At 42.3% G+C, this 25295-nt stretch overlaps 1 protein-coding gene across 6 annotated transcripts in view; it reads left to right on the top strand.

Annotated features, from left to right (window-relative positions):
• ADGRB2 (adhesion G protein-coupled receptor B2) overlaps positions 1-25295 on the top strand; it is a 5411420-nt gene that overhangs the window by 1246045 nt on the left and 4140080 nt on the right. The window lies entirely within an intron of this gene.

The following is a 25295-nucleotide window of genomic DNA, read 5'->3' on the forward strand; positions in this document are numbered from 1 at the left end:
CTGCAGTGGCACCACCTTTGTGCAAGGGGATGACAATGGCAGTTCTCCACTCTGCTGGAATGAAGCCTGTACTTAGGCTGTGGTTGAATAGGGTACTCAATAGCAAAGCTAGTTCTTGCTGGAGATGGTGCAGAATACAACCTGGGATACTATCAGGTCCCATGGAAGCTGTGTTCTTTGCCTTGGATAGGGCCTTTAACACTTGATCTACAGAGATTTGAGGTGTGGGATAAGTATCAAGGATGTTGAAAGGGCCTTTACGGGGGACAGGGGCGTGAAGTTTGTACTGAACCTATCTGAAGCAGGTTGGCTAAGTTAGCAGGATCAGTGTAAGTGATACTGTTAAGTACTAATTCGGAACAGACCAGGGCTTTGTCATGGAGGTTCCTGATGTAAGTGAAGAAAGCTTTGTGGTTTCCCTTTGTTTTGGAGGCTGGTTTTAATTCATAATTGGCTTTGGAGTTTTCACTAGTGATCTAATTTGCTTGTTGAGGCTAAGGAGAGAGTTTTTCCAGTTTAGAATTTGTTCCTTTTTACCCTTGGACAACAGTTCCTTCCATTTGTTGTGAAGCCTGTTAATAGATGTCTACCAGACAGGTTTGTGTTTCCTTGAGGAGCAGGTTTTAGTTCTGTTGGGTATGGCTGCGTCGATGCAGGGGTACAGCTGCTTTTATACTGCATTAGCATACTGTTCAGCATGGTTGCCTGCATCCTCTGAGGGGGGTGGTGGTGTGAAGCTACTGATACCCTCCCTTAGGAGGTTGTAGTCAGCTTTTGAGAAGTTTTTAGCCTGATTATGGCTGGGGGGTGGTGGGTGGGATAGAAACTTCAAATGAGACAGACTGATGATCTGATTTTACCAGGGAAAAACATACTAAGGGAGTGGTGCTCTGGTCACCCAAGTTGGTGGCAACCAAGTCCAAAATGCTATCTTGCCTTGTGAGGGATGAGTTGAGCTGGTCTAGTGCGTTAGCACTGATGAAGTCAAGGACTCATTGGGTAAGTGCATTAGTGCAGGAATAGTTCACCCAGTCTATGGTGGGGTAGTTGAAGTCACCAAGGTTCAGGGTGTTAGGGGGTACCTTGATGGAGTCCAGGTAGGAGGAGTGGGTGTCCCGAGTCATGGAGGGGTGCCTATAGCTGGCTATAACTTGGTTGGGTGGCCTTCCAACTGTCAGTTGCACCTGGAGTAGTTCCAGTGGGTCATGCTAATAAATCAGTCTGGAGGTGTACCTGTCCTTAATGAAGATAGAGACTCCACCACCCTTAGTCTTCCAGACCTCACTTTGGGGTTGGAATATGTGAAATGAGGTATAGCCTGGTAAGGCAAGGGTGCTTTCTGCAGCCCTGAACCAAGTTTCCATGACTGCACAGACATTGACATCTTCTAGTGTGAGCAGAGCCTCCAGTGAGTACAATATCGGGTTAAGGCTCCTAGCGTTAAGCATCATAACCTTCAATTTGCTTTTTGACAGGTCTTATATTTTGGAAGATTTGTCGTTGGGACGTTGCCTAAAAAGCCATAATGGGGGAGGCAAGAGCTTTGGCCAGGATCTGGAATCCCAGGGGTGACAGGTGAAGGCCATCTCTGGCAAAGCATTGAGGCCTGTCAACCATGTCATGCAAAGCAGATGGATACTGGATCCCCTTGGAATGACACCAGAAACTAAGCCGATTGTTGAAGTCAATTATTTGACACCAGAAACTAAGCCAATTGTTGAAGGTAATTATTTTTGTCGGTATTGTGGTATCATTCTTGGTGAGGGTAGGATGTTGCTTAGGTCTAGGGTCATACTTGCCTGGGAAACATATTCTGAGAGCTCAATCATTTCTCCCTTCATATAGTCCAGGGAGGTACATCTTAAGACATTCACACCAACATGTACAATGACAGAGTCGTACTTGTACCTGTTGTGGAGAGACTTAAGTGTGTGCATGATGTGGCAATGAAAGAGTCATACTTGTACCTGTTGTGGAGAGACTTAAGTGCTTGCATGATGTGGCAATGACAGAGTCATACTTGTACCTGTTGTGGAGAGACATAAGTGCGTGCATGATGTGGCAGATTCTGGCACCAGAAAGACATCAGTGTGTCTCACAATTGAGTCTTCAGTGACTAGTAAGTTTTGTGTATTGTTATGCCCTATGGGCTGTGTTGGTTTATTGTTTTGCCGTATGGGCTGTGTTTGTGAGATACTGGTGTGTTGTTTGCTGTGTGTGATGTGTTTGGTGTTGTGTGTGGTGTGTGGAATGTTTGTGAATGTGTTTTGGAGGTCTCTGCTGTTTAGGCAAGTTTTTGTTGAGGACCTCTGCATAGGTGTGTGTGTGTTGTGCTTGGCTATGTGATGTGGGTGGGGTGTTGTTTGTGCTGGCAATCTTCTCTTTGTTAGGTGACTGATTGCGGTACGAGAGAGCATGGATTCCAGGTTACTGATGTAGATGCATTTCTTGCAAGTAGAAGAATTATGTACTAGGAGAAAAGGGCTGTCAGTGAACATTAGGCACTTTCTACACTGTCTTAGTATGCCCATGTCCACCGGGCTGGCAGGAGAAACTGATGGGAATTGTCCAGACATAATGTTCTGAATGCTTGGGTGGACTTATGGAAAGAGGGTTTTGATACGGGTTTGTACACAAGAGTGTAGACCACAAAAACCTTCTTAAATGTAAAGTGACTGGCCTGAAGCCCAAGTGCTAAAACCAAAACTAAGATGCTTAGAATAACAGATACATTTAATCAGACTACTTTCAAGCAGTAATGAATGCAGCAGAATAAAAGCACTTGAACACCTACTAGCACGCAGCAAAGCAAAATAAGGCAATAAAGTAGAAAGACCACAGTTACAGTAAGAGCAGCTGAGTGAAGGGAATTTTTTTTTTTGTAGGTGGAGAAGGAGGAAACAGAAGATAGTTGAAGTTATAGTGTAAACTTCCAGAGCTGGTATGACTTTTTTCTGCCAATGCAATCATTTGTACTGGTTAGTGGTTGAGAGGTATCTACTCTTCAGAGGAACAGGTATTAGTGGGATTACCTATTCAGTGGTATGTCTAGGAATGAGCACATTAGACAAGAGTCAAAGTGGACTGAGCTTATTACTGTTGTGGTCAGCTGACATGATTAGTTAGTAACTCAACAAGTTGCATACTTGCCTTTGGTACTGGAAGATCAGGAGGGCGTAGGTTCTATTCTCAAACCATTTAATTTTATTAATATTCTAATGGTGGCACTGCATACATAGCATAAGGGGGGACAGGGACTCCGGAGTGTGTTTACTTTTGGATGTGATGTTAAATCAAGGCTCCATTTCTCTGGGCTGGTGGTAGTTCATGTGGATGTAAATGATCCTATGGCACTTTCTGAAATAGTAGAGGAAATTCCCTCCAGTGCAGTGGAAAATGCCACCTTGAATCTCCCCTGAAAAGAGGCAATTGGCTTATTGTAATATAAAATAAAATAAAAATAAATATAGGAGACAAAGAATGGAAAAAGTAACATAGGAAAACAAATGAATGCATGAATTAAATGGTAGAGAATAGTAGGCCATAGTACTCTAACCAGGGATAGCAGTCGACTTGTGGGACTTGATTAGCATAGTACAGAGCAAAAATGAATGGACAGCCCCTTCCGCTTGAAGAATATACACACACACACACACACACACACACACACACACACACACACACACACACACACACACACACACACACACACACACACACACACACACACACACACACACATACACACACACACACACACACACACACACACACACACACACACACACACACACACACACACACACACACTTTCATATATATGGGTCTACTGTTTTTCCTTGAATGACTCAAATGTTGATGTTCACAATGACAGCCAGAAAATGCCAACATTGTAATTGTTGATATGAAACTACATATGCACATGAAAAATTTAAACATGAAAATAAACCAAAAAAATTTTTTTGCAGAAGGACAAACTCCCTAAATCCCCCATGTGGGGGATTGTGAGTGAAACCCATACTGCTTACATGACAATTTAAGCACATTAACCAGTAATAAAAAAATAAATAGAAAGTATACACACTTCTACCAAAACCCAGTACCAAATACCTAACACTAATAGATGACAACTCAAATCTATTAAGCAGTAGTATTTCTTTAACCTATGAACATTGTCCATGTTGGTGTGAATGACCTGAGACGTACCTCCCTGGACTACATGAAAAGAGACATGGACGAGCTCTCCGATCTTGATCCAGAATGATGCCACAGTACAAGGACAAAATGATTGACTTCAGCAATTGGCTAAGCTTCTGGTGCCATTCTAAAGAGATCCAGTATCTATCTGCCTGGGATGATGTGGTCGACAGACCACGATGCTTTGCCAGAGATGGCCTGCACTTGTCACCCCTGGGATTCTGGATACTGGCTAAGGTTCTTACTGCCCCTATAGTGCCTTTTTTAGGCAAGGTTCAAATGACAAATTCACCACCATAACAGGAACAGGCAAGCAAAAACTGAGGGTGATGTTACTCAATGCTAGAAGTCTAAATCTCAAAATGCACTCACGCGAGGCACTCCTTAAAATGGAGAACATCAATATCTGTGCAGTGACTGAGACATGGTTCAAGGCTCCAGAGAGCACCCCTGCACTACCAGGCTATAACTCATACCACACTTTTCGGCCATGTAACCTGGACCGGAAAAGGTGGAAGTGTGTACATATTCATTAAAGATATCCACACCTCCTGGCTAGTTGCTCAGCATAATGCAGCCAAGGTTATCCAAGTGCAACTAACTCTGGGCAAAACTGCAATCCAAATTGTAGCTTGCTACAGATCACCCACCATGCCCCAGGATTCCCACTCCTCTTATCTTGATGTACTGGAAAATATTAGGGTTCAACCAAACACCCTAATAATGGACGATTTCAACTACCCCACCATTAACTGAGAAAACTACTCATGTACCAACTCCTTCGCTCAACACTTTCTGGAATTCATAAACTCCAATGTCCTGGATCAACTTATCCACACCTCCACCAGGGGCAACAATATCCTAGATCTAGTCATTACCAATATGAGTGACTGGTGTTTCACACCTGAAGTCAACGCCTCATTGGTCCGATCCAACCATAAGCTAATTACCCTAGATATCCACATCTTGCCTCCACACCCCATTAAAGAAACCATGGTAAAAAATTTCTCCAAAGCCAACTTCATGCTTCTTAATACAGAAGTGGTGAACTTCATGACACCCATGCAGATGGACAATACAGTTACGACTACTGAATCCTACACTATTGCACTTTATAAGCACTTACATGAGTGCATGAATCATCCTATCCCAGACAGAACCAAGACGCTATCCTCCAAAAAAAGGAAGCCAATCTGGTGGTCCCCTGCCATAAACAAACTGTACAACAGAAGGAAGAAACTCTTGTAAAAGAGAGTAAAATCCCACGAGTGGAGGAGCTCCCTGGTCAGCCTCAGTAAGAAGCTGCGATCCCTGATAAAATCCTCCAAAGCTAGTTACGAAAACAAAATTGCCACTGATTCTAAAGACAACCACAAAGCATTCTATAGCTATGTCAAGAATCTCAATGGCAACACTCAGATCTACTCTGAGTTACAGCACAATGGCACTAAATATACAGACCTAACTGATATTGCCAACATCCTGGCAGATAGGTTCAGTGCTAATTTTACCCCCCTCTCACCCCCTAAAGAGCCCATCTCTATACCGGAAGAATGCAAAGTTCCTGTAATCACGGCTGCACAGGTAAAAACCACACTCCCCAAAGCCAAGAGCACAGCAACCATGGGACCAGACAACATCCCAGGCTGCGTTCTATACGAACTACAGAACGAACTGGCACCCCACCTAAGTACCATGTTCAATCATAACCTCACCTCAGGCTTTGTGCCTACCGAATGGCGGACAGCAACGGTTATCCCACTCCACAAGGGAGGAGCCACCACGGACCCCGGGAACTACCACCCCATTAGCTTGATGAGCCTGGTCTGCAAGGCCATGGAACTTATAAACAAAGACATTGGTAATCTCCAAACTCTGGATCCCACCCAGTTCGGGTTTGTAAAAGGCAGATCATGTCTCCTAAACCTGATAGACTTCTTTGAAGCAGTCACCAAAGCCGTAGACAAATGTAAGGTGGTTCACACAGCCTATCTAGATATTGCCAAGGCTTTCGCCACCATCCCCCACTCTGGAATTATAGATAAACTCACTAAACTAGGTATAAATCCCTATGTCACAAGATGGGTTGCCAACTGGCTCACTGACAGAACTCACACTGTGAAAGTAGCAGACTCCACATCCGACTTCAGACCAGTGACAAGTGGAGTACCACAGGGTTCAGTCCTGGGTCCTCTCCTGTTTGGTATCTACTTCTCTGAAGTGCAGGCTAACACAGAAGGTCTTTGGCTAACGAAGTTCGCAGATGACTGCAAACTAGGAGCCATAATCGAAACTCCTAGCGATGTAGACATCCTACAAAAGGGCCTCACTGAGACAGATGCCTGGTGTCAAAGCCGTGGCCTCAAGCTCAATGCCAAAAAGTGCATTGTCATCCCCTTTGGTAAAAACTCTGTACCCATGAACTACAACATAGGCGGTAGTATACTTAACACCGAAAGTGTGATAAGAGACCTTGGGACACAGGTGGACAGTAGTCTCTCCTTTGATTATCACATTGCCACAGTAGTCAGGAAATCCTTCTACGTGGCACACCTCATCACAAAAGGTTTTTCATCCAGAAAAAAAGAGGGCATTGTTCCCCTCTACTCATCACTCATTAGACCCATTATAGAGTACAACGCCCCTTTTGGTATGTACCTCACAAGACATCTACCACAACTGGAAAGGCCGCATAAATACCTCACAAAGTGGATTACCGGCCTCAAACAGATGCCCTACGCAGACCGTCTCAAAAAACTCCAGCTTTACTCCATCACATATCACCTACTCAGAGGTGATCTCTGCCTAACATACAAAGCTATGTCAAACCCAGAGCTGTTGGACATGCTCCATTTAAAGAAATCCCAATCCCTCCGAGCTACACACTCTAGGGACCTAAACCTTGTCACCACAATAAACAGAACATGCCAGAGGGATAGATTCCTGTCCCAGAGACTTCCCATACTCTGGAATAAACTACCTGTCTATATCAAACAAAGCTCCTCATTAGCACTCTTCAAGAAAAATCTTGATGATTGGATGGGAAATAAGAAATTCACCCCGGGGATCACCTCTGTGGCTCTGCTCGACAGTGGCACAGGAAAATAATTTTCTTCAGTGGCAAAAGCCAGGGTTCCTTTTTGGCTGGGCTTGTATAGGCCCCAGGGCCAATAGACTAGTACCTACCTATGAACCTATGAACAGCTATTTCTTTATTTGCATTTGTTTTCTGGGATAATCTGGCTGGACAAGAAAAAGATGTTCCTTTTCAGCAGAGGGCTGGGGAGAGAAGTTTCACCACATTAGTACAAAAGTGATTTACGTATACAATCATCACTACATTTTGCATAAATAGTACATCTAGGCATACATTTTATGGGTATAATACACACTATATACAGAACATTTTATTTTTTTTATTTATTTAACATTTGTTGACCGGGAAAGTCCGGCTAGGTTCCACAGATCCTGTTTTCAGTGGAGGCCCGGGGAGAAATGCTCCAGAACATGTGACAGTACAAGCAACATTATTTCCACTTTAAAACTAAAGGTCTACACAGACAGATATTGGAATAGTGATCATTTGGGTATGAAAGAATTTAATTTTTAGTAGGCAGACAGCACAAGTAATAAGTAGGAGTGAAAGAGTATGTAATCAGTAAATAGACTGGATATAGCAGGGACCGTAAGCTGTTGGCCAAGTGTACACAGAGAGAAGGAACCCAGACAGTTGAGAAGTGCAACAATGGAAATGCAGAAATACAGTACAGTGACCAGACAGGGCTGTTTGAGATGGGCAGTAGGTGTCTAGTAGAAGACATATTGTGTGCAAGATGGGTAAGATTTTAACATGATAAATTAGATGGAGTTGAGCATGTGCATAGCCATATTGTGGAGACATGTTGTTTTAGCTGGCCTTTAAAGGAGTTTACATTTTCTGTATGCCTGATTGGGAAGGGAATGGACATCTATGTTTTCAAGTGGTAAGCAGACTATTGTGATTCACCTGCAGAGTTCTATGATTTAGCTACAGTTAGCAGTAGTCTGTCAGGGGAGTGCAAGGCTCTGCTTGGGTTGTACAGTTGTGGAATGCAACTTAGATTTGGACATTTATTTGGATGGTATGCGAGCTTTAGCTTGGTTATAAGCTAAGAGTATATTCCTGCATGTCCCAACTCTACCCATTGCAGTTATTTAAGGGGTATACAGTGGTGTGTTTGAAACTTATAATTAGAGACAAACTTGGCTACTTTGTTGTAGCATTTATCTAAAGAGAAAAGTAGTGTGGACTGAAGATTAATAAGGGTTTCGGCTGCATAGAGAAGAGTAGTGGGCATAGATATGAAGTGACAATGTTGAGTCTTACTTTGTCTGTCAGGTATGGTTTGGCTTTATAGAGGGAGCCAAGCTTATGGGGGGTTATCTTTATTGCTTTCTTTATGTGGTGATTAAATTTTAGATTTTCATCGAGGTTAACTCCTTATGAGTTTACTAGGCAATATCTCTCTGATTGGAAACGTAGATTGAAAACTGTAGTTTTGGAGAAAATATTGACTTTGGGGTGAACAGGACCAGTTTTGCTTTTTTAGGGATAAGTAACAGTTGTCTACTAACCATGGAAGCGAGAGATTCCTGACTGAGTTGTTTTAGTTTGTCTAGGATTTTGGCTGAAAAAATTAGGGTGGATTCATGCATAAACTGTATGATTGTAGCATGTTTATAGCTGCTGTATATACATCATTTGTAAAAATATTGAAAGTCAAAGGATCCTGAATGAAGCCTTCGGGGATTCCAACTGTTACAGACAAAAACCGGAAGATGTCATGTCTCCATGTAATTGCCTGCATCCAGTTACTTAGACAGCTCTGGAACCAAAACAGAGCTGCTATTTCCAGGATTAGTGCAGACACTGAGAAAGAGTTTGTGGAGTACAATGGCATCAAAAGAATTTGAGAGATCTAAGAAAAGTGCAGATAAAGAATTTCTACTGTTACTGGTCGTTTTAATTAAGTTGATGAAATTAGATAAGGCTGCTGTGTTGTTTTGAAAGCAGAAACCATGATGGGGTGGGGAGACAAAATTATTAGCTGTGAGAAAATGAACAATTTACATTTGTATATATATTGTTAATGCCTTAGAATGGAGAGACAAGATGGCTGTGGGTTTATAATTTAAAATGTCTGTGGAGTTTTCTCCCTTGTACAATGGTAGGATATTTAATTTTCCATAAGTTGGGATAATAGCTTTCTTTGAGTGAGCGGTTTATTGAAATAGATATGGGAAGGTGCAAAGCTTCAGCACCTGTTAGGATGTATTCAGCAGGTAGGTTGTCTCCCGTTAGGATGTATTCAGCAGGTCGATTGTCTCCTGTTAGGATGCATTCAGCAGGTAGGTTGTCTCCTGTTAGGATGCATTCAGCAGGTAGGTTGTCTCCTGTTAAAATTTATTCAGCAGGTAGGTTGTCTCCTGTTAGGATGCATTCAGCAGGTAGGTTGTCTCCTGTTAAAATGTATTCAGCAGGTAGGTTGTCTCCTGTTAGGATGCATTCAGCAGGTAGGTTGTCTCCTGTTAGGATGTATTCAGCAGGTAGGTTGTCTCCTGTTAGGATGCATTCAGCAGGTAGGTTGTCTCCTGTTAGGATGTATTCAGTAGGTAGGTTGTCTCCTGTTAGAATGTATTCAGCAGGTAGGTTGTCTCCTGTTAGGGTGCATTCAGCAGGTAGGTTGTCTCCTGTAAGGATGCATTCAGCAGATAGGTTGTCTCCTGTTAGAATGTATTCAGCAGGTAGGTTGTCTCCTGTTAGGATGCATTCAGCAGGTAGGTTGTCTCCTGTTATGATGTATTCAGCAGGTAGGTTGTCTCCTGTTATGATGCATTTAGCAGGTAGGTTGTCTCCTGTTAGGATGTATTCAGCAGGTAGGTTGTCTCCTTTTAGGATGCATTCAGCAGGTAGGTTGTCTCATGTTAGGATATATTCAGCAGGTAGGTTGTCTCCTGTTAGGATGCATTCAGCGGGTAGGTTGTCTCCTGTTAGGATGCATTCAGCAGGTAGGTTGTCTCCTGTTAGGATGCATTCAGCAGGTAGGCTGTCTCCTGTTAGGATGCATTCAGTAGGTAGGTTGTCTCCTGTTAGGATGTATTCAGCAGGTAGGTTGTCTCCTGTTAGGATGCATTTAGCAGGTAGGTTGTCTCCTGTTAGGATGTATTCAGCAGGTAGGTTGTCTCCTGTTAGGATGCATTCAGCAGGTAGGTTGTCTCCTGTTAGGATGTATTCAGCAGGTAGGTTGTCTCCTGTTAGGATGTATTCAGCAGGTAGGTTGTCAGGTGTAAGTTGAGTGGGTTTTAGTTTTTGGAGTACATTTTTAATTGTAGATATGGGTACTGGATGGATGGAGGATGTTATTCTTTTATGATTAACACCTGTGAAGTGGCAGTTTGATGATGGGGCTGGGATTTTAATAAATGAGTTAACTGAATGAAATGGGAGTTGAATTGGTTGGCAATGCTTTCAGTTTGGCTATTTAGGGTGGGTGTGGGATGTTTGATTTGACCTGCTCAGCATTTAGTGAATTGTAGAAGCCTTGTTTGTTTTTTTCTTATATCTGTTACGGGTGGAGATTATTTGAGAGTAGTCATACAGACTTAAGGCACTGACAGGGCAGCCCAATGCTATGGTTTGACAATCTGTGTTAAAATCGCCTAGAATAATTGTTTCTTGAGTTATTTTAGATGATGTCCAGGCTACAAATTCTTCTGTAATGTCCATGTTATTACTGTGAGGTATGTATGCACATAGATAGATATAGACAGGTATATATAAACATACATACATACATGTATACATGTATGTATATGTAGATAGAGAATAGATGTCTATATATACTCTTGTGCTCATTGATCTGAGGGCAGATGTTAGTATTTCTACAGTACTGATTTTGGGGGGGTTTGATAGCTACCCTACCGCCTTTTCTGTCAGGATTTATAATGTTATCACCTGGTGGTAGAATTTCTTCATCTTAGATTTCTTGCTTTACTATGTTTCAATAGCTACCAAGACAGCTGAAGTGCTTTGTGCTATTCATGGACTTGTGACACCTATCACAGATGCTTCTTAGAGTAGAATACAGGTGAAGGCCTGATGCATTTAATGGGTTGGTTAGAAGTTGGAGAGGAAGAATTTTTTGGGATTGTGGGGCCAAAGTTGGAGTGAATGTCTCTACATAAGCAAATTTGGCAGATGAGAAGTGTGTAGTAATAGGTCTATTATGCTTATATGTAAGTTGTAGGCTATGTCTGGTGAATTGTAATTTGTGGCTGATGTATCTATATTATAAAAGTGTAACATACTGATTTTATTAGACTGGGAATTATTATACAGTGGCTGTGTGGATGTTTGGCAAGATGTGTGCCAGTAGTAGGTAATATGAAGTTGTATCAGTAGTGGTTGGTGTGAAGGTGTGTGTCAGTAGTAGGTGGCGTGAAGGTGTGTGTCAGAGTTGTAGGCGGTGTGAAGGTGTGTGTCAGTAATAAGTGGTGTGAAGGTGTGTGTCAGAGTTGTAGGTGGTGTGAAGGTGTATGTGTCAGAGTAATAGGTGGTGTGAAGGTGTGTGTCAGAGTAGTAGGTGGTGTGAAGGTGTGTGTCAGTAGTAAGTGGTGTGAAGGTGTGTGTCAGAGTTGTAGGCAGTGTGAAGGTGTATGTGTCAGAGTAATAGGTGGTGTGAAGGTGTGTGTCAGAGTAGTAGGTGGTGTGAAGGTGTGTGTCAGTAGTAAGTGGTGTGAAGGTGTGTGTCAGAGTTATAGGCGGTGTGAAGGTGTATGTATCAGAGTAATAGGTGGTGTGAAGGTGTGTGTCAGAGTAGTAGGTGGTGTGAAGGTGTGTGTCAGTAGTAAGTGGTGTGAAGGTGTGGGTCAAAGTTGTAGGTGGTGTGAAGGTGTGTGTCAGAGTTGTAGGCAGTGTGAAGGTGTATGTGTCAGTAGTAGGTAGTCTGAAGGCATATGTGTCAGAGTAATAGGTGGCGTGAAGGTGTGTGTCAGAGTAGTAGGTGGTGTGCAGGTGTATACCAGTAATAGGCAGTGTGAAGGTGTGTGTCAATAATAGGTGGTGTGAGGGTGTGTATCAGTAATAGGTGGTGTGAGGGTATGTGTCAGTGGATGTTCATGACAGATCATGTATGTAAGTAGTAGAAGCAGACCAGGAAAGGTTATTTAAAGAAGTATGCTGTTACTAGTGAGGGAACTTCTTAAAAGAGAGGATAAAATTGGGAGATGATGATTATATTAGGGTAGCAAAGGTAAACATTTGTAGTAAATGGGATAAATGTTATATAATCATATTTAGGAGAGTTGGTTTCCCTGTGAAGGTGTAATAACAGTGGAGTGTTGTAAGGTAAGGTGCCTATGGATGTGAAGGTGTAATAACAGTGGAGTATTGTAAGGTAAGGTGCCTATGGATGTAAAGGTGTAATAACAGTGAAGTGTTGTAAGGTAAGGTGCCTATGGATGTGAAGGTATAATAACAGTGGAGTGTTGTAAGGTAAGGTGCCTATGGATGTGAAGGTGTAATAACAGTAGAGTGTTGTATGGTAAGGTGCCTATGGATGTGAAGGTGTAATAACAGTGGAGTGTTGTAAGGTAAGGTGCCTATGGATGTGAAGGTGTAATAACAGTAGAGTGTTGTAAGGTAGTGCCTATGGATGTGAAGGTGTAATAACAGTAGAGTGTTGTAAGGTAAGGTGCCTATGGATGTGAAGGTGTAATAACAGTGGAGTGTTGTAAGGTAAGGTGCCTATGGATGTGAAGGTGTAATAACAGTAGAGTGTTGTAAGGTAAGGTGCCTATGGATGTGAAGGTGTAATAACAGTGGAGTGTTGTAAGGTAAGGTGCCTACGGATGTGAAGGTGTAATAACAGTAGAGTGTTGTAAGGTAAGGTGCCTATGGATGTGAAGGTGTAATAACAGTAGAGTGTTATAAGGTAAGGTGCCTATGGAAGGTAGTGGAAGAGAAGTATGACCTTCAGAGACTTGGAACGTATGGAGAGTGCTGTGCTATAGATTAGAGTTAAAGTTATCAAGTTAACTAGTAACTAGATTAAAGCTCTGACACACACCATACAAAGTATCACACAAAACATACTAAAGCAACAATGAAACGCCATATAACCAAATATAAAATAAACAGTTGCTTATCATGCAAAACTAAAAAGATGCATCACAACAGCATAAAAATCTACCTCCACAAAAACGCCTGCAACATATTTTAACTTAAAACCTATTCTGGGCATAACAGCAGTAGCTTAAAAATCAGAAAATGCTCAATACAGCTCCAGATGCAGACATTTTGCAAAGGACACTGCACTCACAGAAAATGTGCTAATACACCAACATAAAATAAAAATGTAAGCCAAATCCTAATTGCTACCATAAATAGCACATATAATTGTACCATGCAATTGAAAACAAGCATTTGGTCGACTCCACAATGGATTAACCTTTGAAAGTAATGACTACATCACAGGAGCGACTGCAGCAGATCATGACCAGCATATAGGTATATACTAGGTAATGACTGCCGCGGCCTTTATTTGTCTAGCCATACATTCCAACCCAGTTGTGTCCCAGTGTATCATGGGCATTTATTAGGAGGGGCTATGTTAGTTAGGAAGTTTGTACAGGTTATGTGGGGGGTATCTTAGTTTGGGCATTACCATCTGTCTCTATCTATCAGAGACATGGGGGCCAGACCTGGGATGATTTTCCAATTTCCCATCCAGTGGTCAAGGTTACTCTTAAACAGAGTTAGAGTTGGACTCTGCTTCACATGGATGGGGAGCCTTTTCCAGAATATGAAGCTCCTCAGATTCACATACCGTCTGGAAAAGGGTCTATATTATAACATTGAATTTTATAAACATCGAATGTTATAATATCAAACCCATAATGTCGAACGCTGAAAACAGCAAAGGTGCAGGACACCGAATCCTTTCCCAGGGAAAGAATTTGTTGGGCCGTTGCTTTGGCTTCATTGTTTTCAGCGTTCGATATGTTGGAACATTACGGGTCGGGTTCAGGTAAGTGTGCGATTGTATGTAGGTTAGGGTTAGGGGGTGGGTTAGGTAAGTTAGCGTTAGGGAGCAGGTCAGGTAAGTGTGCGGTTGTGTGTACGTTAGGGTTAGGGGGAGGGTTAGGTGAGTTAGGTTTAGGGCGCGGGTGAGGTGAGTGTGCGATAGTGACGGACCTTAGGGTTAGGGTTGGGTTAAGGTAAGTGGATAGCTGGTAGTGTATGTAAAGTTTAGTTCAGGTTTAGGTGTAGGATTTTAAGTGTATGTGTGTGGATTGCTGTTTTTTGTGTGTGTTTGTGTTCTGTGTATGTTTCTCGGAATAGAGATTTTTTTCCCTGGGAAAAAATTCGCTATTCTGACTGTTCGATGTTTTCAGATTTCGGTGTTTGGAATTTGATATTATAACATTCGATGTTTAAGAACTTCAATGTTATAATATAGACCCCTGGAAAATAGCATCCAAAACACTGTACATGGAGACATGGAGATTCAAACCCACATATATCCAAAAAACATTCACCTCGGCCAGTTACTTAACATTCAGCACACACATGACAAACTAAGCTGAACACAATCAAGAATTACTGCGGAACAAGTCGAATAATCCACACAAACTGCAAAAAGACAACTCAGTTAACACATATAATGCAGTTTAAAGGGGTGTATAACAAACAAACCAAGCAGAAACTTTGCAGTGTGGAAGATGTGAAATTTACTCCTTGAAATATGTTACGCACCTCGTTCACTAATAAAAATCAAACTTTAAAGTGCACACTAAAAAATAATAAAATAGTAGGTAGTCTGTAGTTAAGTTAAAACTGGAATATCCTTTACTGAAGCACACAAACAAGTGATCCTCATTGAGTAGAATGAAAAGCATCAGAAACATTCATTATTTATATCCATCCTCAACCCCTTTTCCCTCATGGGGTCAGGGTGTCACTTCCACAGTGACAATTATATCAAGCCAAGATTTACACTGCCAGGTGGCTAGCCTTGCCACAGAAGGTTATTCGCATCACTCACTTGTGCACACACACTCATCTATGGACAATTTATAGTGTCCAATCCACCTACTACATGTCTATGGATTGTGGGGGTAAATTGAAGCACTCGGAGGAAACCCATATGACTGCAGGGAGGACATGCAGACTCTGCACAGAAAGCAGCCCAGCCGAGAATCAAACCGGAGAATTTCTTGCTGTAAGGCTGCAATGCTAACTACTGCACCACATTGGCTACCACTGTGGCTTATATACAATCAGGTTATTTGGAACAAGGGAGTGGTTACAGAGGGTGGTTCTTTTAAGAGCAATGTAAACATTAAACTCATTCTTTTAACCAAGTCTCCCTTCCCCCTTAACACCATGGTGTAAAATGAGATTATGCTACCTTCAAACTGAAATTAAAAAACTAGAGACAAATTAAAATATATGAAATAAGAACAGCTTATTAAGGCTAAACTGCTAATCCAAACTTTATTAATTAAGAAAAACTCATTAACAAAATGACTAATTGACTAACAAAAAGATCTACCACTACACATCTATCAAAATAAATATTTGTAACTTATAAACTGAAACACTTTTAACAAAGATTGTTTTCGTACAAAATAAATACATCAGGTTTGTATGTAAAAACACATATAATATTAGTGAACATGTGTATAAATCTACAAGTGAAGACCTAATTAGGCTGAAAACCATAGCTATAATTGCTAAAGTAGAAATACAGTGACAAATGTTAAAAATAAAGCATTAAGGTTCTGGGGATCTGTTCAAGTGTGGCATATAACTAAAAAAGCACTTAGTGTAAGAGTTAAAGTATCAGAAAACACCACCAATGTCAATTATTTTCATTGTAAAATATTTACAGTGCTTGATATTTGTTTATAACAACATTAGCATGTGTAATATTAGCATGCAATGTCAGCGTTAATCAGTCCCATATCAGACTTTTAATAGTCTTTTAAAAAACAGTGGGGCAGTTTTCTGAGTTCAAGTATGCTTTTTATGGAGCAATAATAATTAAGCCTTGGTTTTCTAAAAGAGTTCAGTTTCAGCTTCCTTGCAAGCTATAGGTCCCCCTCTATGACCCAGGAAACCCATACCATGTGTTCAAACTTATTAGAAATACTAAACATCCAACCCAAAGCCATACTCATGGGTGACTTTAATTACCCCACTATTCACTGGGAATCCTATACGACATCAAACGTACATGCACAGAAATTCCTGGATTTTGTAACCACAAACCCCCCGAACCAGATAGTCGATACACCAACCAGGGTTGCAACCATACTGAATCTGGTCCTCACTAATATGGGAGAGTGTTGCACACAAAAGTGCTAACAGCACTAAATGTTCTACAAGGAAACAGCTCCAGAACTTATTATTAATGCCCACCCCTCCAGGCATGTCTAAAGGTCAGTTCCCTGTGCTTTCTATTGTTAACCTGGTGAACTTGGGCATCCTACAGCAATGTAGCAACTGTCTCATGTACACCGACAACCCTCTCTTCTTACCTCCCAACACTCAAACTTGCAAGAGATGCACTTATATATCCAAACTGGAAGCCACGCACTCTCCAGCCAAGACCAGAATAGCTGGCCAAGAGGTCAACACTTGCACTACACCACATGGAACACATAGCCCTCCAGAACACACACCAGCACTGCCTTCACATAAAATCACAAACCACATACCCACCTTCATGGAGGCTCTCAAAAATCTACCCAAACAGCAGAGACCTCCAAGGCAGAAATGCACTCAACCACCACAACACAACACAAGACACATAACTCTCCTAAACAGTGTGCCACTCAACCAAAGCCCCTAAGACAAAACAGCATGCCCAACACACTAGTCATAGGTGACTTGATAGTGAGGCACACTGATGTCCCACTCACTAGGTTGAATAAGGCAAAAGTAACAGTCAGCTGCCTGTCACGTGTCAGGATCCACCACATAACACACACATTCAGGTCCCTCAACAACAGGTACAAATATGACTCTGTCATTGTACATGCGGTTGTGAATGACCTGAGACATATCTCCCTGGACTACATAAAAAGAGACATGGAGGAGCTCTTGGATATGTAGCCCAGGCAGGTATGACCCTAGCCCTGAGCAGCATCCTACCATTACCCAGAATGATACCACAGTACAAGCAGGAAATGGCTGATTTCAACAACTGGATAAGTTTCTAGTGTCATTCTAATAAGATCCAGTATCTGTCTGCCTAGGATGACATCACTGCCAGACCTCGATGTTTTGCCAGAGATGGCCTGCAACTGTCACCCCTGGGCTTCTGGATACTGGCCAGCACTTTTGCCACCCCTGTAGTGCCTTTTTTAGGCGGTGTTCTAAAGACCAAATTACCACCATAACATCTACAAACAAATGCAATCTGAGGGTCACGCTGCTCAACGCTAGAAGTCCAAATCTCAAAATGCACTCGCTCAAAGCACTCCTTAAAATGGAGAACATCGACATTTGTGCTGTAACAGAGACCTGGTTCAAGGCAGCAGAAAGCACCCCTGCACTGCCAGGCTACAACTCATTCCACACCTTTCGGCCCCAGAACTTGGACTGAAGCTCCAAAGGCGGTGGTGTTTCTATATTCATAAAGGATGTGCACACCTCCAGACTGATAGCCCAACATAATGCATCAGAGATACTTCAGGTGCAGCTAACATTGGGTAAGACAGCGATTCAGGTTGCAGCCTGCTATAGGTCCCCAACCATGTCCCAAGACTCACATGTTCCTAAACACCCTGGAGAATATTAGGGTCCAACCTAACACTTTCATACTGGGTGACTTCAACTACCCCTCCATTAACTGGGAAAACTACTCATGTACAAATACACTTGCCCAACGTTTCCTGGAATTCCTTAATTCCAATGCCCTGGACCAGCTCATTCTTACCCCCACTAGAGGTAGCAACATCCTTGACCTGGTCATTACTAACATGGGCAACCATTGCACTACACCAATAGTCAACTCCTTCCTGGTTAGATCCAACCACAAACTAATCACCTTGGAACTCCACCCCCCCCCCCCCCCCGCAAAGGTAACCACCATGAAAATCTTCTCCAAAGCTAACTTTGGGCTCCTAAAAACAGAGGTGGCTAACTTCACGGCACCCATGCACTGTACGAACATGAACACAAATGCATGGATCTCACCATACCAAATAGAACCAAGAAACTTTCCTCCAAACAAATCATGTTAAAAATAGGAGGTGCAACACCCAGCAGAATAAAAGCACTCTCATCAAACTAACAAACAGCTCAGAGGACAGATAAAGTCTGCCAAAGCCAAATTTGAGGTAAGTTTGGCCTCAAAGGCCAAGGACAACCACAAAGCATTCTTTAGCTATGTCCGCAACCTCAAAGACAATACACAATTGTGTGCAGAGCTCACTGTAAATGGAGCCACCTATACTGAGCCAGAAGATTTAACAAACCTCCTGACTGATATATTCAGCTCCAACTTTACTTCTCTCTCCCCCTCAACCTTCCCTCAGGAAATATCATCAAATATTACTCCCCCTACTATCACTAGGGAACAGGTCCTTAATGCTCTCTCTAAGACCAAGAACAATGCATCAATAAGCCCAGACAGTATCTCAGGATGCCTTCTAAATATTATGAAACATGACCTCAGGGCCTCTGGAATTACTATTTAACTGTAGCCTCCAAACAGGCTTCATGCCTCATGAGTTAAGAAAGGCAACAGTCATCCCTCTGCACAAAGGTGGTCCATCTACAGACCCTGGAAACTACAGACCCATAAGTCTCACTAGTCTTATATGTAAAGCCATGGAAAGAATTGTCATGGAGATGATCAGTAGAGATATAGTAAACCTCCAGACACTGGACCCAACCCAGTTTGGTTTCATCAAGGGCAGATCATGCCTACTCAACCTGATAGACTTCTTTGAGAAGGTCACCAAAACAATGGATGAGGGCAGAATTGTCCACACTGCTTACCTTTACCTGTCCAAGGCATTTGACACAATACCCCACTCAGGCCTTATTGACAAACCCAGAAGGTTAGGCACAAACCCATATGTCACCTGGTGGATAGCCAACAGGCTGAGAGACAGGAGTCAGGAAGTTAGAACTCAGGAGTCCACCTCTACAAAGAGGCCAGTCACAAGTGGAGCCCTCAGGGATCAGTCCTTGGACTGCTCCTTTTTGACATTTACTTCTCAGAAGTCAAGGCTAATGTCAGTGGTCTCTGGATGACTAAATTTGCAGATGATTGTAAATTAGGAGCTGTCATTGAATCTCAAACTCACACAAATGTTCTCCAGTAGGGGCTAACACAAGCAAACAACTGGTGTCAGAGCCATGGCTAAAACTAAATGCCAAGAAATACATAATAGTATCCTTTGGGAAGTCATCCATCCCTGGGAACTATCATATTGACAACACACCCCTTAGACTTGACACTGTAGTTGGGGACTTAGAGACACACATACATAGTAATCTAGCCTTTGATCATCACGAGTCTACAGTGGTGAGGAAATCATTCTATGTTTCGCAACTTATAAACAAAGGTATGGCATCAAAGTCCAAGGAAGTCATTGTTTCACTGTATTCAGCATTCATCAAACCTATCATTGAGTACAATGCCCCCTTTGGTATGTACTTAACCAGGCATATCCAACAACTGGAATGTCCAGAGAGGTTCCTCACTAAAAGCATACAGGGCATAAGTAATATGTCCTATGCTGACCACCTCAAGGCCCTATCCTTGTATTCTGTCTCCTACAGGCTTTTGAGAGGAGATCTATGCCTGACATACAGGGCATTGTCAGATCCCACTCTGATGGACCTCCTGCATATCCACAAAACAAACAGTACCAGAATTACCCATTCTGAAGACTTAAACCTTGCCTGTGATATAAATAGGACCTGCTGGAGAGATAGGTATGTATCCCAGAAACTACCCCATCTATAGAACAGGCTCCTCAGCCATGTGAAGCAGAGTTCCTCCCTAACCCAATTCAAGTGTAACTTGGACAATTGGATGGGAAACCGGAAATTCATCCCTGGTTTGGCACCTATGTCTCTAATGCAAACAGGTAACCTGTAAATGGTTCATCTCCCAGGCCTATGCTTACACTTATCAAGGGTATCAGAACTTGTCAGAGATTTGGAATGCATGGCTAGGCTTAAAAAGGCCCTTGTGGTCATTATCTTAGTAAACACCCATGAACATGTGAACGTATACGATTAGTGATGTCTCCTTCCAGTTCTGAAAGATCCACATGATCAATAATTTGAAATGTAAAGACAGTATGTCTTTTGTGAAGCTGCAGGTGCTGAGCCAGTGCATTATTCTTGCACTTAGCTTTAATTATGGAAAGATGGCCAGAAATCCTTCTTTTAAGTCTGTTGAGCATTTTCCCCATATAAAATGTTTCACAGTCATTGCAGCTTCCCTGTAAACCACATTCACTGAGTTACTGTCATGCCCTGTGTTGGTTTTAATCCACTTTTATAAATAAGGGCAGAAAAACATGTCTCTCTCCTGTATGTGTTGTCAAAATACGCAGTTGGCTCCACACTTATTGGTGCATATATCTAGTGGTCTGGGCCTACCTTCAACACAAATGTTGATGTTTCTGGCTTTCCTATACACAAAGGAAGGAGCTTCTCCAAGGATGTCCATTAGGTAAGAGCTTCCAGTAATTATGGCCCAGTTCCCTCTAATAACATTAATGATGCTGTAATAGTCAACAAAAAAGGTCAAGATACAACTGTCTTTAGATTAGTTGTACATAGATTTCTTTAATACCTTCCCATAAGGACTGTTAAATGTTGATAAACTAGTACTTTTTAGTTCAATTATAGGTTCTAGAATGCTTCGTAAAATATTGCTTTTCTATCCCTTCACCAAAAAATCATTGTCAAAGTAATTTAGGTTCTTAAGTAGGGTCCAATTTTCGTGGTCATCCTGGCCAACCTGTAGCCCTGGGACTTAACAACGTTGTATTTCCTCCTGGTGGGATGGAGAATCTTATTATTTAGCAGGAGGTTGGATGGAAAGTCTTATTATGTAGCAGGAGGTTTTCTCTGGTGAGTTTTCTGTAAAGATTTGTGTCCATTTTACCTTGTTCCAAGTCTTTAGTAATCTGCATATCTAAGAAGACTACCGAGGTGAGGCTGTGGGAAGAGATGAAATGCAGGAAGCTGGTGGTTTGATTCAGACAGCTGATTCTTCTTCTTCTTTCGGCTTTTCCTGGTTAGGGGTCGCCACAGTGGATCACCTGTCCGCTCATGATTGGCAGTGGAGTTTTACAGTGTCGAGTTGCCAGCCTGGCGCCCAACCTTCCACAGAAGGCACACACACACAGGCACTCACACCTAGGGCCAATTTAGAGTGTCCAATCCACCTGTAGCATGTCTTTGGAATGTGGGAGGAAACCGGAACACCCGGAGGAAACCCACACGACCACAGGGAGGACATTCAGACTTCGCACAGAAGGCACCCCAGCCAAGGATCGAACTAGAGAACCTCTTGCTGTGAGGTGGCAATGCTAACTGCTGCACCACCGTGGCCACCCCTGATTCAGATAGCTGATAAACTACTCTAATTCAGCACTGCCTCCTTTCCACAGAATAAAGATGCTATCAATAAGGAGCAGATACACAGTGATGTGTTGCACATGTTCTCTGTTGTTATAAACATAATCCTCCTCCCACTTGCCTTTTCAGGCTTGTTGGCTGTTGGTGAAGCACCCACCAAGAGGAGAAAACGCTGAGAGAAGAAAGGAGCCACTTTTGAGATTTTAAGTATTTTTCTGTTTATTTGCTAAGTTTTTCTGCATAGCCGCCTATTTTGAGCATTTTCTGGCTTGTTAAACTTGATTTCTGCATTAGTAACCATATTTAGAGCACAACCTAGAGCTGTTTACTGAATTTCCTGTTTGCACTTATTTTTAAAATCGTTTTTTTTTTCAAAACTTGCATTTTATCTGTCTTTGGCCTAGCACTCTTGTGTGGGGTCATTTACTGCACTGTTATAACTTGTTGACACTTGTTAATCTCTGCTATCTCTGAAAAAAACAAAAAAAACCCACAAAAAATCTTGCTTTTTTCCCACTTTTCTGAGATTTAAAAAAGTTCAGTTACAGGCTTGCTGTTCTTGAACTGTTTGTAAGTTTCTGTGAGGCCATTTAAGTCTCTCTGTTGATCAGTGGCAGTGAAAAACATTGAGCAGCCTGCCTGCCCCTGTGGGAGTGGTTACTGACTTGAAACTGTAGTTTTATTGGCCATTTTGGGTCAATTCCAAAACTCATTCATCTTCCCCTCTTAAAACCTGGTTGCCTTGTGGTTTTGGCATCTTTTCAGTATTGTTGGCTGTTGGTGAAGCACCCACCAAGAGGAGAAAACGCTGAGAGAAGAAATGAGCCGCTTTTGAGATTTTAAGTATTTTTCCTCTGTTTATGTGCTAAGTTTTTCTGCATAGCTGCCTATTTTGCACATTTTCTGGCTTGTTAAACTTGAATTCTGCATTAGTAACCGTATTTAGAGCACAACCTACAGCTGTTTACTGAATTTCCTGTTTGCACTTATTTTTAAAATCGTTTTTTTCTCAAAACTTGCATTTTATCTGTCTTTGGCCTAGCACTCTTGTGTGGGGTCATTTACTGCACTGTTATAACTTGTTGATACTTGTGAACCTCTACTATCTCTGAAAAAAACAAAAAAACAAAAACAATCTTGCTTTTTTCCCACTTTCCTGAGATTTAAAAAAGTTCAGTTACAGGCTTGCTGTTCTTGAACTGTTTGTAAGTTTCTGTGAGGCCATTTTTTGCTTGGGCTAAAGGGAAGTCTCTCTGTTGATCAGCGGCAGTGAAAAACATTGAGCAGCCTGCCTGCCCCTGTGGGAGTGGTTACTGACTTGAAACTGTAGTTTTATTGGCCATTTTGGGTCAATTCCAAAACTCCTTCATCTTCCTCTCTTAAAACCCTCTTTTGCGCAGTTTTGCGCGTTTTTGAGCATAGCACAACAGCGGGCAGTGCCGCCTAATTGGGTTTAAACTATTCCTGGCTCCACAAAGTCTGCTCTTCACTTTTTCCCTTAGAACTGCTCTATCTCTCAATTTAAACACCATCTTCTCATTCTAAGGCCCTTCACTGGTCTAATTAAGTAATCCTACAAGTTAGCACTATTAAACCATAAGCACTACTTACTCTTATACTCTCTACGATTACCCTTTCCTCTATTGGTCCATCTTAAATTCAGTTTCCCTATATTACTCTAGCATGTCCAAAGGTCAGTCAATGGTTTCCTCTCCAGTCCAGCTGGTGAATCTGGGAATTTTGAGGCAATGTTACAACTGTCTCATGTACACGGACAACCCTCTCCTCCTCCAAACAGGTTCAAATATATGTGAGAGATGCAACTATTTAGCCAAACTGGAGGCTGAGCTCTCTCATCTCAAAACTGGTGTAACCAGTCAGGAGGAGAAGGTAACCCCACACAACACAATTCCAGTATTACATAGTCCCACCACATCAGCGAACCAAACACATAAATACACAAAAACATACTCGGAGGCTCTAAATAAAAATCTACCTAAGCAACAGAGACCTCCAAAGCAGACATCCAAGCAAACGCTACCTCAAAACAAAACACGCACAACACATAACCCACAAAGTCAGTGTGCCAAGCAGCCACAGCCCTTAAGGCTGAATAACACACCTGATACTTTTGTAATAGGTGACTCTATTGTCAGACACACTGACGTCCCGCTCACCAGGCTGAATAAAGAGAAGGTCATGGTGAGCTGCCTGTTGGGTGCCAGGATCCGCCACATAACACAAGCACTCAGGTCACTCCAAAGCAAATACAAATATGACTCAGTCATTGTACATGCTGGTATGAATGACCTGAGACGTATCTCCCTGGACTACATGAAAAGAGACATAGAGGAGCTCTCTGATCATGTAGCCCAGGCTGGTATGACCCTGACCTTGAGCAGCATCTTACCCTCACCTAGAATGATGCCACAGTACAAAGACAAAATGATCGATTTTAACAATTGGCTAAAATTTTGGTGTCATTCAAAGGGGATCCAGTGTCTGTCAGCCTGGGATGACATGCTCGACAAGCCACGTTGCTTCGTTAGGGACGGCTTGCACCTGTCACCACTGGGCTTTTGGATATTGGCAAAGGCTCTTGCCACCCCCATAGTGCCTTTTTTAGGCAAGGCTCAAAAGTCAAACCCACCCCCATAGACAGCACAAGGAACAAGAAACTAAGGGTAATGCTGCTAAATGCCAGAAGTCTTAACCTCAAGATGCACGCACTCGAAGCTCTCCTCAATATGGAGAACATCGATATCTGTGCAGTGACAGAAACCTGGTTCAAGGCTCCAGAGAGCACCCCAGCACTACCAGGCTATACCTCATATCATGCTTTTCGGCCCCAAAACCAGGACCGAACCACAAAAGGAGGGGGAGTTTCCATATTTATCAAGGATATCCACACCTCCAGGTTAGTGGCATTGCATGAAGTATCGGAGACCATCCATGTGCAACTAACAGTGGGCAAGACTGCTTTTCAGTTTATAGCATCCTACAGACCACCCTCTCAAAGTCAGGAATCCCACTCGGCTTTCTTGAAAACATTGGAGAACATGAAGATCTCTCCGAACACCATTATATTGGGCGACTTCAACTACCCAAACATTGACTGGGAGCACTACTCAAGCCCCAGCACCTTAGCCCAAAGGTTCCTGGAAATTATAAACTCAAATGCTATGGAACAACTAGTCACCACTCCCACAAGAGGGGACAACATACTAGACCTGATCATTACCAACATGGGGACTCTATGCTCCACACCAGAAGTATATCCCTCATTGGTAAGATCAGACCATAAATTAATTTCACTGGATGTCCACATACCGACCCCACCCCCAGCCCAGAAAACCACAGTGAAAAACTTCTCAAAAGCAAACTTCTCACTTCTCAAAACCGAAGTGGAATCCTTCAAGGCCCCAGGGCCAGTGGAAAC

The sequence above is a fragment of the Protopterus annectens genome, chromosome 1.part1 (assembly GCF_019279795.1).
Source record: "Protopterus annectens isolate FY-2018-M chromosome 1.part1, PAN1.0, whole genome shotgun sequence".
Classification (NCBI taxonomy): Eukaryota; Metazoa; Chordata; order Ceratodontiformes; family Protopteridae; genus Protopterus; species Protopterus annectens.